Raw genomic sequence first — 20000 nt, forward strand, 5'->3', positions numbered from 1 at the left:
CAAGACCACAGACAGGACTACAGAGAGGACCACAGACAGGACTACAGACAGGACCACATACATGACCACAGACATGACCTCAGACAGGACCACAGACATGACCTCAGACAGGACTACAGACAGGACCACAGACAGGACCACATACATGACTACAGACAGGACTACAAACAAGACCACAGACAGGACCACAGACATGACTACAGACAGGACCACAGACAGGACCACAGACAGGACTACAGGCAGGAATACAGACAGGACCACAGACAGGACCACATACAGGACAACAGACAGGACCACAGACAGGACTACAGACAGGACTACAAACAAGACCACATACAGGACTACAGACAGGACCACATACAGGACTACAGACAGGACCACAGACAGGACTACAGACAGGACTACAAACAAGACCACAGACAGGATTACAGACAGGACTACAAACAAGACCACATACAGGACTACAGAGAGGACCACATACAGGACTACAGACAGGTCCACAGACATGACTACAGACAGGACTACAAACAAGACCACAGACAGGACTACAAACAAGACCACATACAGGACCACAGACATGACCTCAGACAGGACTACAGACAGGACCACATACAGGACTACAGACAGGACCACAGACAGGACTACAGACAGGACCACATACATGACCACAGACATGACCTCAGACAGGACTACAGACAGGACTACAGACAGGACCACAGACATGACCTCAGACAGGACTACAGACAGGACCACATACAGGACTACAGACAGGACCACAGACAGGACTACAGACAGGACTACAAACAAGACCACATACAGGACTACAGACAGGACCACATACAGGACTACAGACAGGACCACAGACAGGACTACAGACAGGACTACAAACAAGACCACAGACAGGATTACAGACAGGACTACAAACAAGACCACATACAGGACTACAGAGAGGACCACATACAGGACTACAGACAGGACCACAGACATGACTACAGACAGGACTACAAACAAGACCACAGACAGGACTACAAACAAGACCACATACAGGACCACAGACATGACCTCAGACAGGACTACAGACAGGACCACATACAGGACTACAGACAGGACCACAGACAGGACTACAGACAGGACCACAGACATGACCTCAGACAGGACTACAGACAGGACCACATACATGACCACAGACATGACCTCAGACAGGACTACAGACAGGACCACATACAGGACTACAGACAGGACCACAGACAGGACTACAGACAGGACCACATACAGGACTACAGACAGGACCACAGACAGGACTACAGACAGGACCACAGACAGGACCACATACATGACTACAGACAGGACTACAGACATGACCACATACAGGACCACAGACAGGACCACCGACAGGACTACAGACATGACCACATACAGGACCACCGACAGGACCACATACATGACCACAGACAGGACTACATACAGGACTACAGACAGGACCACATACAGGACCACAGACAGGACCACCGACATGACTACAGACATGACCACATACATGACCACAGACAGGACCACAGACATGACTACAGACAGGACCACAGACAGGACTACAGACAGGACTACAAACAAGACCACATACAGGACTACAGACAGGACCACATACAGGACTACAGACAGGACCACAGACAGGACTACAGACAGGACTACAAACAAGACCACAGACAGGATTACAGACAGGACTACAAACAAGACCACATACAGGACTACAGAGAGGACCACATACAGGACTACAGACAGGACCACAGACATGACTACAGACAGGACTACAAACAAGACCACAGACAGGACTACAAACAAGACCACATACAGGACCACAGACATGACCTCAGACAGGACTACAGACAGGACCACATACAGGACTACAGACAGGACCACAGACAGGACTACAGACAGGACCACATACATGACCACAGACATGACCTCAGACAGGACCACATACATGACCACAGACATGACCTCAGACAGGACTACAGACAGGACCACATACAGGACTACAGACAGGACCACAGACAGGACTACAGACAGGACCACATACAGGACCACAGACAGGACTACAGACAGGACCACAGACAGGACCACATACATGACTACAGACAGGACTACAGACATGACCACATACAGGACCACAGACAGGACCACCGACAGGACTACAGACATGAACACATACAGGACCACCGACAGGACCACATACATGACCACAGACAGGACTACATACAGGACTACAGACAGGACCACATACAGGACCACAGACAGGACCACCGACATGACTACAGACATGACCACATACATGACCACAGACAGGACCACAGACATGACCACAGGAAGGACCACAGGCAGGACTACAGACAGGACCACAGACAGGACTACAGACAGGGCCACATACAGGACCACATACAGGATCACAGACAGGACCACAGACAGGACCACATACAGGATCACAGACAGGACCACAGACTTATTTACGGTCCTCGCCAGAAGTTTGTTTCAGAATGTACGACGTCCACTCACCCCTTCTTACCTTTCAGAATAAAAGCCCGATATACACTCAATAGAATCACAAGGCTCTGGTTGTCTATTGGTCACCTCCCTGGCGTGGGCCGGTGACCTCCGTTGACTCGTGGTCACCTCCTGGTCGCCAAAACCGGAAAGGAGCAAAGTGACACATTGTTGCCATTTTCTTTTGGAAGATAATTGTCGACGCCCTCCAACAAACTGTCAGACTCCAGCGACCGCCTTCTTTCTGGATAGCGTACACACACACACACACACACACACACACACACACACACACACACACACACACACACACACACACACACACACACACACTCACACACACACACACACACACACACACACACACACACACACACACACACACACTCACACACACACACTCACACACACACACACACACACACTCACACACACACACACACTCACAGACAGACACACACACACACACACTCGCCCCCCTCTTCTCCCCCTGCCTGTCTGACATGTTGAGGCAACATTGTTGCTATGTTGCCGATGCTGAGAATCCGTCAGCAGCAGCTCGCTGATCAATGGGAAGGAAAACAAATCGTGGCCAAAAGGAATTTGGGTTTTGAACCCCCCACCACAACCCCCCCCCACTCCCCCATAACTCAGAAACGCTGCCAGGAAGGGAAACCGGCATCTGACACGATGACAGTTGATCTAGATCGATGAGCGTGTGTGTGTGGGTGTGGTTGTGTGTGTGTTATTTTTCTGCAACCATGTGTGTGTATATATTTTGGCATATGTGTGTGTGTCATTGTAACTGGCGCCTTGTTTGCCCTTGTCCATCTCAACCACATCCTGCCCCCCCCCCCCCCCCCGTCGCCGCCCCTCTGTTATGAACACACACTTTCACGCTCGGCTCTCGGCCCTCGGCTCGACCCCCAGACGCCGTGTTGTCGTAGCGGCGGCGGCGCTCGCTCGTCCTCGCCGTGTCACGGGACAGAGGGCGCTTTGTTCAGCGGCTCGGAGAAGACCGGAGTTCAAGGACATTAATAGCCGCGATGTGTAGTCCCTCCTCCTCCTCCTCTCCCTCCTCCTCCTCCTCCTCCTCCTCCTCCTCTTCCTCCTCCTCATTCAGCTTTTAGGAAATGTTTCATCTGGGAAAGTCCCGTTAGATTAGATGAATACACTAAAGACGTGTTATGATGGCTTTAACCACCGTTACTCCATCATAACACGTCTTTAGCGTCTTCATCTCACGTGTAACGGTACTTTACGGTTAGATAGTTGAGATTAGACGCAGGTTTAGTCTCCTTGACCTCTGACCTCCACACTGCCACTGTGTACTGGAACGTTTCTTTTCTGGTGTGTCAGGGAGCCGCCGGCTTCACCTGCACAACCTCACCTCAAAGAGACACAGCAACCGGGAGCTCTAACGACCACAAAGAGACAACTACAAAGAGACACAGAGACAACTACAAAGAGACAAAGAAGCAAAGACAACTACAAAGAGACAAAGAAGCAACTACAAAGAGATAAAGAAGCAACTACAAAGAGACAAAGAAGCAACTACAAAGAGACAAAGAGACAACCACAAAGAGACACAGACAACTACAAAGAGACAACTACAAAGAGACAAAGAAGCAACTACAAAGAGACAAAGAAACAACAACAAAGAGACTAAGAAACAACTACAAAGAGACACAGAAACAACTACAAAGAGACACAGAGACAACTACAAAGAGACATAGAAGCAACTACGAAGAGACAAAGAAACAACAACAAAGAGACTAAGAAACAAATACAAAGAGACAACCACAAAGAGACACAGAGACAACTACAAAGAGACAAAGAAGCAACAACAAAGAGACTGCGCTGCTTCACCCGCTCATGTGTGTGTGTGTTTGTGTGTGTGTGTGTGTGTGTGTGTTTGTATGTTTGTGTATGTGTGTGTGTTTGTGTGTGTGTGTGTGTTTGTGTGTGTTTGTATGTTTGTGTGTGTGTGTGTTTGTATGTTTGTGTGTGTGTTTGTGTGTGTTTGTATGTTTGTGTGTGTGTGTGTTTGTGTGTGTTTGTATGTTTGTGTGTGTGTGTGTGTTTGTGTGTGCGTGTGTGTTTGTATGTGTCTGTGTGTGTTTGTATGTGTGTGTGTGTTTGTGTGTGTTTGTATGTTTGTGTGTGTGTGTGTGTTTGTGTGTTTGTATGTTTGTGTGTGTGTGTTTTTGTGTGTTTGTATGTTTGTGTGTGTGTGTGTGTGTTGCTGTCAGAGAGAAACGAGGTGCAGCGTGTCCTTCATATTCTCAGATGCAGTACGGAGTGCCAACACACTCCCTTCTAAATATACACACCCACCACCCACCGGGTGTGTGTGTCTGACCCCCCCCCCCCCCCCCCCCGGCATCACTTCCTACGTGCCGCCGAGCAGCCGGAGATGATTAGCCTCGACTCGCTAATTGTCAAACTTGGCGTCGCCTTTGCGTTGCGTAACGAGCGCTAACAGATCGAGAGGAGAGAACGATGGTTTTAAAGTGTGTTAAAATAGAGCGACGCACAGGCTTCTCTTTAGACAGCTACACAACAATGTATTCATATATATATATATATATTTAGAAACATATATATATACTGTATATATACAGATTATTTTTGATATGTAAATATATGTATTTATATATATATAATACAGGTATATACATCTTTTTTTTAAATACATATATATAGATGTATATATATGTATTTCTATATCTAAACATAAAATACATATATTATATAAACATATATATACATATTTATATGTATATTAAAAAAAACAAATGTAATATATACATACACATATATTTAAAAATACATACGTATAAATATATTTGTATATATATATATATATATGTAGATATATATATATGCGTGCATGTGTGATAATGAGTGTGATGTGTGTGCGTGTGTGTGTGTGTGTGTGTGTCGTGCCCGGGGGTGGCGAGAGCGGCCGGGCGCCAAAGAAAGAGGTCACATCCATATTCATGGCGTCGGACGAGCACGTGTAAACCGGCTTTAATGCGCCGTGACAGGAGGGGGAAGGAGATGAGGGAAGGAGACGAGGGAAGGAGACGAGGGAAGGAGCCGAGGGAAGAAGACGAGGGAAGGAGACGAGGGAAGGAGCCGAGGGGAAGGAGCCGAGGGAAGAAGACGAGGGAAGGAGACGAGGGAAGAAGACGAGGGAAGGAGACGAGGGATGGAGACGAGGGAAGAAGTCGAGGGAAGGAGACGAGGGAAGGAGACGAGGGAAGGAGCCGAGGGAAGAAGTCGAGGGAAGAAGACGAGGGAAGGAGACGAGGGAAGGAGACGAGGGAAGGAGACGAGGGATGGAGCCGAGGGAAGGAGACGAGGGAAGAAGTCGAGGGAAGGAGATGAGGGAAGGAGACGAGGGAAGGAGCCGAGGGAAGGAGACGAGGGAAGAAGTCGAGGGAAGAAGACGAGGGAAGGAGACGAGGGAAGAAGTCGAGGGAAGAAGACGAGGGAAGGAGACGAGGGAAGAAGTCGAGGGAAGAAGACGAGGGAAGGAGACGAGGGAAGAAGTCGAGGGAAGGAGACGAGGGAAGGAGCCGAGGGAAGGAGACGAGGGAAGAAGACGAGGGATGGAGTCGAGGGAAGGAGACGAGGGAAGGAGACGAGGTAACGAGACGAGGGAAGGAGACGAGGGATGGAGTCGAGGGAAGGAGACGAGGGAAGAAGACGAGAGAAGGAGACGAGGGAAGGAGACGAGGGAAGAAGACGAGGGATGGAGTCGAGGGAAGGATACGAGGGAAGGAGACGAGAGAAGGAGACGAGGGAAGGAGACGAGGGAAGGATATGAGGGAAGAAGACGAGAGAAGGAGACGAGGGAAGGAGACGAGGGAAGGAGCCGCCGTGAGAGATGTCCACGCGTCTCCGTCGTTTGACCTGAAAACCTCGAGCTGAGAACAGTTGTTGTCGAAGGAGGAGGAGCTACATGGATCTTTAATTTAGACTGAAGTCACAATAAGGAGTTATTACAAGTTTTATTTCACTTGCTTTAAAGTCTGTGAACCTGGTGAGAGTCTGACGGCGTTCAGGAAGTGGGCGTCGGCATCGGTGTGTGGATGTTTTTGAAGCCTCGAGTTCGGCCATCTTGTCTTTTTTTTGCAACCAGTGAACAGGAAGTGATCATATCTGGACGGAGGAGGAGCGACAGAGAGACCCCGTATACGTCTCTGGTGTCGACCTGTCAATCACCCTGTAGCCCCGCCCCTAAAGCGCCCCCTGCTTCATGGTCTGTGTGACTCTAATGACCATAAAGTATAAATGATGACATCATGCTGTATAGAAGAAGACTTGAGACTTGAGACTGAGACGATGGTCAGTTGTCTTTTAAAGATGATAATAGTTTGGTCACATGACTGAAGACGAGACGAAGGAAACTGACGAAGAGTTTAGAGTTTTCATTTTGAAGTTTAAAGAAAATAAAAGTCTTTTTTTTTCTGTGAAACCGTTTTATTGCCATAAATATACAATAAAGTGCAGAGACAGGTGATCAGAAGTCAGTCAGTTTGAAGTGACGCGTGTATTTAGTGCAGAGTTATGTGTATTTAAGTGTATTTAGTGAAGAGTTATGTGTATTTAAGTGTATTTAGTGAAGAGTTGTGTATTTAAGTGTATTTAGTGAATAGTTATGTGTATTTAAGTGTATTTAGTGAAGAGTTGTGTATTTAAGTGTATTTAGTGAATAGTTATGTGTATTTAAGTGTATTTAGTGAAGAGTTGTGTATTTAAGTGTATATAGTGAAGAGTTATATTTATTTAAGTGTATTTAGTGCAGAGTTGTGTATTTAAGTGTATTTAGTGCAGAGTTATGTGTATTTAAGTGTATTTAGTGAAGAACAATGTGTATTTAAGTGTATTTAGTGAAGAGTTATGTTTATTTAAGTCTATTTAGTGAATAGTTATGTGTATTTAAGTGTATTTAGTGAAGAGTTGTGTATTTAAGTGTATTTAGTGAAGAGTTATATTTATTTAATTGTAATTAGTGCAGAGTTGTGTATTTAAGTGTATTTAGTGCAGAGTTATGTGTATTTAAGTGTATTTAGTGAAGAACAATGTGTATTTAAGTGTATTTAGTGCAGAGTTGTGTATTTAAGTGTATTTAGTGCAGAGTTATGTGTATTTAAGTGTATTTAGTGAAGAACAATGTGTATTTAAGTGTATTTAGTGCAGAGTTATGTTTATTTAAGTCTATTTAGTGAATAGTTATGTTTATTTAAGTGTATTTAAGTGAAGAGCAATGTGTATTTAAGTGTATTTAGTGCAGAGTTATGTTTATTTAAGTGTATTTAAGTGAAGAGTTATGTTTATTTAAGTGTATTTAAGTGAAGAGTTATGTTTATTTAAGTGTATTTAAGTGAAGAGTTATGTTTATTTAAGTGTATTTAAGTGAAGAGTTATGTTTATCTAAGTGTATTTAAGTGAAGAGTTATGTTTATTTAAGTGTATTTAAGTGAAGAGTTATGTTTATTTAAGTGTATTTAAGTGAAGTTTTGCCATCATTAAAAACACAAAAACAGATTCACTCTCTAATTTCCTTCTTCTAGTGAAACCATCGATAAAGTTACGAGGAAATAAAAAATAAAAAGTGATTTTATTCCCTCACACTTGAATTAAAGAAACACCGTGTCTGTAGAACGCTCTCTGAGGTCGGCGAGGTCCGGTAGCCACGACGACGTGGCGTCGTGTACGGCGCCGTTTGAAGTCAGCCGCTCACTGTCGGCGGTGATGAAATGGAGAGCAAAAAGGGAGGGGGGGGGTAGGGAGGGGGGGGGTGAATTCACAGCACCTGACTCTGAGAAGTGGATCCTCTCTCTGAGGGACACCTCACCTCCCGATACGCAGCTGGACGGCCACAGCGGCCCCACTTACCTCCTCTTCATCAACTACCTGGACATGGGACCGTCTCGGGGGGGGGGGGGGTCGGGTTTTTCTTCTCGTAACTCTACTCCCCACTTTTCGGCTGCTCCGCCCTCTCTCTGCATTAATTCCAACAAAGGTTCAGCGGAGACGGGAGCTTCCAGCAGCGGATACAACGATGCTATCGGTTTCCCCACTCGAGTTGGGGGGGGGGGGGGCTGAGAGGGGGGGGGTCGTCTGGCCTTCCCATGAACTATAAGAGAAATCCTCCATCTGGAAATGTGTGTTTGAAGTCGGTCTATAAATCAAAGCTTGTGTGAATCCTGCAGCGTCTCTGGTGGGTCTTAGTTCCGATCCCATCGTGACGCAGCGCGTTGTTGTGTTGGGGGTCAGGAGGGGGGGGGGGTCAGGAGGGGGGGGGTCAGGAGGCCGGTTTACCCAGTCCAGCAGCGCGCCGCGCGGCATGGCTCTCTGGGCGGTGACCTGCAGCAGCGGGGACTCCTCCTCAATCACCGTGAGGAGCTCCTCTGTAGCCTCGCTGCCAGAATGGCTTTTTGACGATGGACTATCGTGTTGTTTTAAGAGCCCCCCCCCCCCCCCCCCGCCTCAGCACCCTCCCGACCCCCCAAACGAAAATATGATTTAATCTTTTTTTCTCACTTACTCTTCTCAGCGAGGGGTCGAGCGGAGCGAGACGGAGAGGGGAAGCCGGAGAAAGCATTCCTGAGCGGTGAAGGAAGGGGGGGGGGGGGGGGTACAACCGTTGATGCTGCAGCACAGGAGGCCTCAGGGTGGAGGCTGGGCTCCGTTAGCCGAGCAGCAGCGTCATGCTGGAGGTCAGGAGCTGCACCGCTACCTTCAGGGAATTACAGTCACTGGCCTAGCCTGTGTGCTAACGTAACTGGCCTAGCCTGTGTGCTAACGTTACTGGCCTAGCCTGTGTGCTAACGTAACTTATCTAGTCTTTATTCTAACGTTACTCGTCTAGTCTTTATTCTAACGTTACTTATCTAGTCTTTATTCTAACGTTACTTATCTAGTCTTTATTCTAACGTTACTTATCTAGTCTTTATTTTAACGTTACTTATCTAGTCTTTATTCTAACGTTACTTATCTAGTCTTTATTCTAACGTTACTCATCTAGTGTTTATTCTAACGTTACTTATCTAGTCTTTATTCTAACGTTACTCATCTAGTATTTATTCTAACGTTACTCGTCTAGTCTTTATTCTAACGTTACTTATCTAGTATTTATTCTAACGTTACTTATCTAGTCTTTATTCTAACGTTACTCATCTAGTATTTATTCTAACGTTACTTGTCTAGTCTTTATTCTAACGTTACTTATCTAGTCTTTATTCTAACGTTACTTATCTAGTCTTTATTCTAACGTTACTTATCTAGTATTTATTCTAACGTTACTTATCTAGTCTTTATTCTAACGTTACTCGTCTAGTCTTTATTTTAACGTTACTCGTCTAGTATTTATTCTAACGTTACTCGTCTAGTCTTTATTCTAATGTTACTTATCTAGTCTTTATTCTAACGTTACTCGTCTAGTCTTTATTCTAACGTTACTTATCTAGTCTTTATTCTAACGTTACTTATCTAGTCTTTATTCTAACGTTACTTATCTAGTCTTTATTCTAACGTTACTTATCTAGTATTTATTCTAACGTTACTTATCTAGTCTTTATTCTAACGTTACTTGTCTAGTCTTTATTTTAACGTTACTCGTCTAGTATTTATTCTAACGTTACTCGTCTAGTCTTTATTCTAATGTTACTTATCTAGTCTTTATTCTAACGTTACTTGTCTAGTATTTATTCTAACGTTACTTGTCTAGTATTTATTCTAACGTTACTTATCTAGTCTTTATTCTAACGTTACTTATCTAGTCTTTATTCTAACGTTACTTGTCTAGTCTTTATTCTAACGTTACTTGTCTAGTATTTATTCTAACGTTACTTGTCTAGTATTTATTCTAACGTTACTTATCTAGTCTTTATTCTAACGTTACTTGTCTAGTCTTTATTCTAACGTTACTAGACTATCACTTCACTTAGGGAAAACTGAGTCTATTTTGTTCGGATCGAAACCCAGATTACGTAAGGCTCCGAGACTCAAGGTGGATTTAGTCAGTGAGGTCATAGCAGCAAAAACAACAGTGAAGTACCTGGGCTGTTGGTTAGAGGACAGTCTTGGGGGGGAGGGAATGGCCATACAGGTGCTGGGGAAAGTAAATGCCCGCACCAGGTTTTTGGCTAGAAAGGCCAATCTGCTTGACAGGGAAAGTCTTAAACTACTGGCTAACAGCCTGGTGCAGTGTCATTTTGATTATGCTAGTGTATCATGGTTTGGGGGGCTGTCAGTTTCATCCAAAAAAAAAACTGCAGGTGTCACAAAACAAGTTGGTAAGAGTTGTGATGGGACTCGGCCCTGTGATCATGTTGGGAGAAGCCACTTTAAGGAACTTAACTGGCTTCCAGTTGAGGCCAGAGTGGCTCAGCTTAGGCTCAACATGGTGCACAAAATAGTCAACAATAGGGCCCCCAAATATCTTAATAACTATTTTCCTAGTGTTCGGGAAGTGCACAGCTATGGAACACGATCTAGCTTAGCCAACCTGCATCCACCAAGGTGTAGATCAAAGATGGGGCAAAGCACATTTGCTCACATAGGAGCTCAAGAGTGGAATGAATTGCCTTTGGCCATTAAACAATGCCTGAACCCAATTAGTTTCAAGGGGAACGTTAGGAAATGGCTCCTAGAAAAAGTCCATGATTAAACTTGTATGTCAATGTAGTATTATGTGTATTACTGTATTGCTTTTTATGATGTAGGTTGGTAATGTGTGAATGTGTGTATTTTTTGTGCCAAGACCAAGGACCACAACGGAAATAAGTCTGTGACTTTTTGTGCTATCCTTGATATTTTTATGATGCGTGACCTTTTGTATCATGTATTGTATTTATGTCCAATAAACTAAACTAAACTAAACTAAACTTGTCTAGTCTTTATTCTAACGTTACTTGTCTAGTCTTTATTCTAACGTTACTTATCTAGTCTTTATTCTAACGTTACTTATCTAGTCTTTATTCTAACGTTACTTGTCTAGTCTTTATTCTAACTTTACTTGTCTAGTATTTATTCTAACGTTACTTATCTAGTCTTTATTCTAACGTTACTCATCTAGTGTTTATTCTAACGTTACTTATCTAGTCTTTATTCTAACGTTACTTATCTAGTCTTTATTCTAACGTTACTTATCTAGTCTTTATTCTAACGTTACTTATCTAGTATTTATTCTAACGTTACTTATCTAGTCTTTATTCTAACGTTACTCATCTAGTGTTTATTCTAACGTTACTTATCTAGTCTTTATTCTAACGTTACTTATCTAGTCTTTATTCTAACGTTACTTGTCTAGTCTTTATTCTAACGTTACTTGTCTAGTATTTATTCTAACGTTACTTATCTAGTCTTTATTCTAACGTTACTTATCTAGTCTTTATTCTAACGTTACTTATCTAGTCTTTATTCTAACGTTACTCATCTAGTATTTATTCTAACGTTACTCGTCTAGTCTTTATTCTAACGTTACTTATCTAGTCTTTATTCTAACGTTACTTATCTAGTCTTTATTCTAACGTTACTTATCTAGTCTTTATTCTAACGTTACTTATCTAGTATTTATTCTAACGTTACTTATCTAGTCTTTATTCTAACGTTACTCATCTAGTCTTTATTCTAACGTTACTTATCTTGTCTTTATTCTAACGTTACTTGTCTAGTCTTTATTCTAACGTTACTTGTCTAGTCTTTATTCTAACGTTACTTATCTAGTCTTTATTCTAACGTTACTCATCTAGTATTTATTCTAACGTTACTCATCTAGTCTTTATTCTAACGTTACTTATCTAGTCTTTATTCTAACGTTACTTATCTAGTCTTTATTCTAACGTTACTTGTCCAATATTTATTCTAACGTTACTTATCTTGTATTTATTTTAACGTTACTCATCTAGTATTTATTCTAACGTTACTTATCTAGTCTTTATTCTAACGTTACTTATCTAGTCTTTATTCTAACGTTACTTGTCTAGTCTTTATTCTAACGTTACTTATCTAGTCTTTATTCTAACGTTACTTGTCTAGTCTTTATTCTAACGTTACTTGTCTAGTCTTTATTCTAACGTTACTTATCTAGTCTTTATTCTAACGTTACTCATCTAGTATTTATTCTGACGTTACTTGTCTAGTCTTTATTCTAACGTTACTTATCTAGTCTTTATTCTCACGTTACTTGTCTAGTATTTATTCTAACGTTACTTATCTAGTCTTTATTCTAACGTTACTTGTCTAGTCTTTATTCTAACGTTACTTATCTAGTCTTTATTCTAACGTTACTTGTCTAGTATTTATTCTAACGTTACTTATCTTGTCTTTATTCTAACGTTACTTGTCTAGTCTTTATTCTAACGTTACTTGTCTAGTCTTTATTCTAACGTTACTTATCTTGTCTTTATTCTAACGTTACTTGTCTAGTCTTTATTCTAACGTTACTTGTCTAGTCTTTATTCTAATGTTACTTATCTAGTCTTTATTCTAACGTTACTCATCTAGTATTTATTCTGACGTTACTTGTCTAGTCTTTATTCTAACGTTACTTATCTAGTCTTTATTCTAACGTTACTTATCTAGTCTTTATTCTAACGTTACTTGTCTAGTATTTATTCTAACGTTACTTATCTTGTATTTATTTTAACGTTACTCATCTAGTATTTATTCTAACGTTACTTATCTAGTCTTTATTCTAACGTTACTTATCTAGTCTTTATTCTAACGTTACTTGTCTAGTATTTATTCTAACGTTACTTATCTTGTCTTTATTCTAACGTTACTTGTCTAGTCTTTATTCTAACGTTACTTGTCTAGTCTTTATTCTAACGTTACTTATCTAGTCTTTATTCTAACGTTACTCATCTAGTATTTATTCTGACGTTACTTGTCTAGTCTTTATTCTAACGTTACTTATCTAGTCTTTATTCTCACGTTACTTGTCTAGTATTTATTCTAACGTTACTTATCTAGTCTTTATTCTAACGTTACTTGTCTAGTCTTTATTCTAACGTTACTTATCTAGTATTTATTCTAACGTTACTTATCTAGTCTTTATTCTCACGTTACTTGTCTAGTATTTATTCTAACGCATTTATCTAGTCTTTATTCTAACGTTACTTGTCTAGTCTTTATTCTAACGTTACTTGTCTAGTCTTTATTCTAACGTTACTTATCTAGTCTTTATTCTAACGTTACTTATCTAGTCTTTATTCTAACGTTACTTGTCTAGTCTTTATTCTAACGTTACTTATCTAGTCTTTATTCTAATCGTTACTTGTCTAGTCTTTATTCTAACGTTACTTATCTTATTTATTCTAACGTTACTTATCTAGTCTTTATTCTAACGTTACTTATCTAGTCTTTATTCTAACGTTACTTATCTAGTCTTTATTCTAACGTTACTTATCTAGTCTTTATTCTAACGTTACTTATCTAGTCTTTATTCTAACGTTACTTGTCTAGTATTTATTCTAACGTTACTCGTCTAGTCTTTATTCTAACGTTACTTATCTAGTCTTTATTCTAACGTTACTTGTCTAGTATTTATTCTAACGTTACTTGTCTAGTATTTATTCTAACGTTACTTATCTAGTCTTTATTCTAACGTTACTTATCTAGTCTTTATTCTAACGTTACTTATCTAGTCTTTATTCTAACGTTACTTATCTAGTCTTTATTCTAACGTTACTTATCTAGTATTTATTCTAACGTTACTTATCTAGTCTTTATTCTAACGTTACTTATCTAGTCTTTATTCTAACGTTACTTATCTAGTCTTTATTCTAACGTTACTTGTCTAGTCTTTATTCTAACGTTACTTATCTAGTCTTTATTCTAACGTTACTTATCTAGTCTTTATTCTAACGTTACTTATCTAGTCTTTATTCTAACGTTACTCATCTAGTGTTTATTCTAACGTTACTTATCTAGTCTTTATTCTAGCGTTGCTTATCTGATCTTTATTCTAACGTTACTTATCTAGTCTTTATTCTAACGTTACTTATCTGGTCTTTGTTCAACGTTACTCATCTAGTCTTTATTCTAACGTTACTCATCTAGTCTTTATTCTAACGTTACTTATCTAGTCTTTATTCTAACGTTACTTATCTAGTCTTTATTCTAACGTTACTTGTCTAGTATTTATTCTAACGTTACTTATCTAGTCTTTATTCTAACGTTACTTATCTAGTCTTTATTCTAACGTTACTTATCTAGTATTTATTCTAACGTTACTTATCTAGTCTTTATTCTAACGTTACTTTTCTAGTCTCTATTCTAGCGTTACTTATCTAGTCTTTATTCTAACGTTACTTATCTAGTATTTATTCTAACGTTACTTGTCTAGTATTTATTCTAACGTTACTTATCTAGTCTTTATTCTAACGTTACTCGTCTAGTCTTTATTCTAACGTTACTTATCTAGTCTTTATTCTAACGTTACTTATCTAGTATTTATTCTAACGTTACTTATCTAGTCTTTATTCTAATGTTACTTATCTAGTCTTTATTCTAACGTTACTCATCGAGTATTTATTCTAACGTTACTCGTCTAGTCTTTATTCTAACGTTACTTATCTAGTCTTTATTCTAACGTTACTCATCTAGTATTTATTCTAACGTTACTTGTCTAGTATTTATTCTAACGTTACTTATCTAGTCTTTATTCTAACGTTACTTGTCTAGTATTTATTCTAACGTTACTTATCTAGTCTTTATTCTAACGTTACTTGTCTAGTCTTTATTCTAACGTTACTTATCTAGTCTTTATTCTAACGTTACTTGTCTAGTATTTATTCTAACGTTACTCGTCTTGTCTTATCTAACAAAGCATTAAATCTAGTCTTTATTCTAACGTTACTTATCTAGTCTTTATTCTAACATTACTTATCTAGTCTTTATTCTAACGTTACTTGTCTAGTCTTTATTCTAACGTTACTTATCTAGTCTTTATTCCAACGTTATATTTGTCTAGTTCCTTATTCTAACGCATCATTTGTTCTTATTCCACTATTTATTCAGTCTTTGCCCCAACGTTACTTTTATCTAGTAGATCTAAGACTACAGATTAAACGTACTTGTCATTTCTATTTACGAATTATCTAGAAAACGTTGTTTTATTCAGTACCACAGTATTATTCATAATTACTTATCTATTTTACTACGTTCTCATCTAGTTTTATGCAAGTGTATAGCATTCAGTACGTCTACTGGTTTTCATTTAACTTCTTATCTGTTTATCTGAAAGTTACTTTATATTTATTTAAGTTACCTCTAGCTGTATAACGTACTTATAGTGCTTTACTCGTTTTAGCAGTCTTTGATTTCGTTACTGGTTAGTATGGTTATTAACGATTGTAGATTTTCTCGTTAACTGATTATCAATTATTTATTTTGCTAGTTTTTTAAAATCTAGTTACTAACGTGTATTTCTGAGCTCTTCTAACGTCACTTTCACTTTTTCTAACGTGATTTTACTTCAACGTTACTTATCCCGCTTACTAACCGTAGATCACTTATTTTACGTTAAACAGTCTTATTCTAAATTTCAGATCAGTTTTAGTCGAAGTTAACAATGCTGTTTTATTCAGTACGCAGCATGTTGACTTCGCGTTACGACACTTCTAACTACTTCTAGCTTTATTCTCTTACTATCTGTCTTTATCAATGTTCTTATCTAGTCTTTGGTTTAACAGTAGATCTAGCTTGTACAACGCTCGCTAAGTGGTTTATTCCAACTTACTATCAGCTTTATTGCTAATTACTGCAAGTTTTAATTCAACGGTTTCTTGCATCAAGTTAATACTTATTCTAACTTATTATCTAGCTTTATCTAAATTAGCTGTCACTTTAAAGACTCGTGTGCTGTAGCTACGTTCACATTATCAGTCCTTATTCCACGTACTTGCTGCATTTTCAAGCGTGCAGTCATTTAACGTGCTGGATGCATAATTTTTTGTACATTGTCTGTCTGTATTATCTAACGTTAAAGTTATTTTCATTTACTTCTGGTTTGATAACATTACTCATCGGTTTGACTGTCCTAAGCGTGATGTTGACTTCACGTTCTTCTGCAGAACTTCTATCTAGAATCACGTACTACTTCATCAATGACTATCTATCTATCTAACGTACTCATCGAGATTTATTCTATTACTCTAGATCATTTATTTAGTGTCAAGCATTTGTTACTTATTATTCAATTGGCATCTAGTTTACAGAGTTACTATCGTTTTTTTAACGTTCTTGCAGATATCACTGTGACTACATCTCCTATATCTCGTTATTATCTTGTCCGTCTCCTTCTGCCTTTCTGAACGTACTTTCCGTATTTATTCTTCTTCTAGGTCTTTGCATCGCGTTGACTATCACACTTTTCTAAGTTACTCTGGTCGCATGTACTTATCAACGTGTGTGTTGTGTTTTGTGTATTACAGCCATCAGCTTGGCGTGAAGTTTCTATCGTGATAACCGCATGATCCAGAATAGATCTACAAGTCAACCCTCTGGGTTTTGGTTGACATCACATGCAAAGTTATAAACATTATGCTCACCGTAATGGTTCTAGTCCATTGACCTATTGTTTGACGGATGGTATATTAAATCGGTTTTAAATATGAGTACCTGCTGGAGTAAACTATAGAAGTGACAAAGATGGTTGTCTGAGCGGCTCTTTCAAGGGTGCCAGAAGTATTGCATGGGATGCAAAGTTTAGCCGTTGTCTGGCTGCAGTACCGTGACTTGGGTTAAAGATGTGTAATAACTGAAGTCCTCCATCGGGGCTGAAACAGACGAAACAGTGATCGATTATCACGAGCGGTGCATGTGAGTTTCTCGGCCCGTCTGTCGGTCGCAGACTTCATCTCACGCATCTGAACCTTTTGATGAATCTAACAAGTCTTTCTTGGCACTTAAAGTGCGAGAGAACGGAGTCCGCTATTTTAGTCAAAATTATTGTAGCTGTAAAGGCATTTTAAACTTTTAATGCAATTAGTGCGAGTTAAATAGTGCGAAAGAGTTTATCGCCTTTGCAGCTGGTCCTTTGAATATGACGGAGCACTGAGCCGTGAGTTCATTAACTATATGAATTCAGATTTTTATTGTGTTATAAATTGCAGTGGTGACAAGTATTTCTCGGGATTGGCTCTGCTTTGAACGACCGGTCTATGACCTGCTGGTTGACTCTTCCGACCACGTGCAAAGATCACTGCCCTGTCTCCTGACCTGTTTAGAGTGAAAGAATGGACAGTGGGGATGAAGTGTGTGTAGACGTGAAGCAGTCTGTCGCGTGAAGTGTGTTCACTTCTGTAACTGCATGTTGCATCAGTGTGGAACCTTCTCTCCTCATCTACTCTGGAAATTTGTTCCCTCATTCGCCTGCATATAAACTTATAGCTCCTGCGCTTGTGCCACTTGTTACGTTCAGATCTCCCAAGCCTTATTCGCTTTGGACTGAAGGTTTTGTAATAACCTCGGTTTTAAAAATCCTGTGGATGTTTCGTTTAGCTCGACTTTAAAACTTATTTTGAGCACTGTTTTCCTTTGCTACAATAAAGTCCTTCCCTTTAAGTACTTGATTGGGTGAGTTCTAAGCCGTGAGTTTTCCCCCCGGTGAAACACTGATGCGGATGACAAATGTATTAAGCCCAATTTCACTTACCTGATATGGTATAAATGAAGTGTCTTCAATCGGGATGCAACATGAAAACCATGTACGATACAGCGAGCTCAGGTGCCATGTGAGTCTGGGGTCACGGCCGGCATGTTGCTCGGCGTCTCTTTCATTCTGCCCGGACTTAGATATCTAACACGCTGGCCTCAAGTGGAAACGAAAGTCTTTTATTGACCACAAAAATTTGAGCGTCCAGACACGCGCAGCTTTTTCAAGGCATCAAGGCGAACCGACGTATATCATTTATTTGCGATAAATCAATAGGCCGAGTACTATGATGTTTTAGCTTTTGCAACTTGTTATGATCTGCGGTATCTGCAGGTCTTGACGGTTGGACCTCATCACTGTTCCTTCGGTTCTTCCTGTCGCAGCATTTAATGAAAATATTAGGGTTGCAGAGGTTTTTATTTATTTAATTACGGCGTGGAGGACGTTCCTTCTTAACGCGGCGATCGGGTTGCTCTACAGTTAACTCAGGTGGAGTACAGTTGAATATTTCCGGTTTATTGCTGCGAGATCAGAGCTCCTCCGCAGGTTAGAATAACCTTATTGTTTGGACGGAAGGTTTTTAAAATCTGGTTTTAAAAGATACCTGCAGGATGTAAACGTATAAATAGTGACTTTAAAGACTCGGTGTGTGTGAGCACGCCTTTCACAATAAGAGTCCTTAACTGAAGTATTGACGGATGCAGTTTGAAGCCGGTGAGTTCCCCCCCCGCCGGTAACCGTGACGGATGAAGAACCGGTAAAGGCCAAACCGCGTAATAACTGAAGTGCCTCCATCGGGTTCGCCTGACATTCACGAGACGAGACGAGTTCAATCCGAATTGATCTCGAGGGTCACGGCCGGCAGTTTCCTCGGCTCTCTGTCGGTTCTGCGGACTTGATATCTCCGACGCTCTGGCCTGGTTGGATGGAACCCGACCGGTCTTTCTTGACCCACAAAAAAAGTTGGCGAGGACACGCGAGGAACTTTTTTTGTGGGTCAAGAAAAAGATCACCGGCGCCCAACCGCCGACATCATTTATGCAAATGCAATTAGGCCGAGAAACGAGATCGCCGAGAAACGAGATCGCCGAGCGCGGCGGCGCCGGTGGAAATCTATCACGGAGCACTCGGGCTCTATGAGCATTCAATTAAAATATTGAATTTCAGCGGATTTTAATTTAAAGTTAATAAATTAGGCAGTGGAGGACAAGGGTTTTCTTACGGGCCGACGGTTGGCTCCGAGACGCAGCCGGGTGGAGACAGGACCGGGCGGGCGGGGTCAGAGCTCCTCCGCAGAGAACCGACGGCGGGCCGGAGATCCAATGCCCCGTCTCCTGTACCTGCGTGTGTAGACGTGAAGAGTGTGTGTACAAGTGTGTGTAGACATGAAGAGTGTGTGTAGACGTGAAGAGTGTGTCGACGTGAAGTGTGTGTGTAGTGTGTGTTTAGACGTGTAGAGTGTGTGTAGTGTGTGAGTAGCCTTTTTCCCTTCATTACTTTATTTTCGTTCCCTCCTTTTTCCCTTCATTACTTTATTTTCGTTCCCTCCGTTTTCCACTTCGTTACTTCATTTTTCTCCCCGCCTTTTTCCTTTTGCTACTATATTTTCTTTCCCGCCTTTTTTCCTTCATCGCTTTATTTTCTTTCCCGCCTTTTCTCGCTTTATTACTTTATTTTGCCCCGCCTTTTTCCCTTTGCTACTTTATTTTCTTTCCCGCCTTTTTCCCTTTGTTACTTTATTTTTTGGGGGGAATTCTATATTTTCTCTAGATTTTGTTTGTGA

Source organism: Pseudoliparis swirei, chromosome 17 (genome assembly GCF_029220125.1).
Source record: "Pseudoliparis swirei isolate HS2019 ecotype Mariana Trench chromosome 17, NWPU_hadal_v1, whole genome shotgun sequence".
NCBI classification, from domain to species: Eukaryota; Metazoa; Chordata; class Actinopteri; order Perciformes; family Liparidae; genus Pseudoliparis; species Pseudoliparis swirei.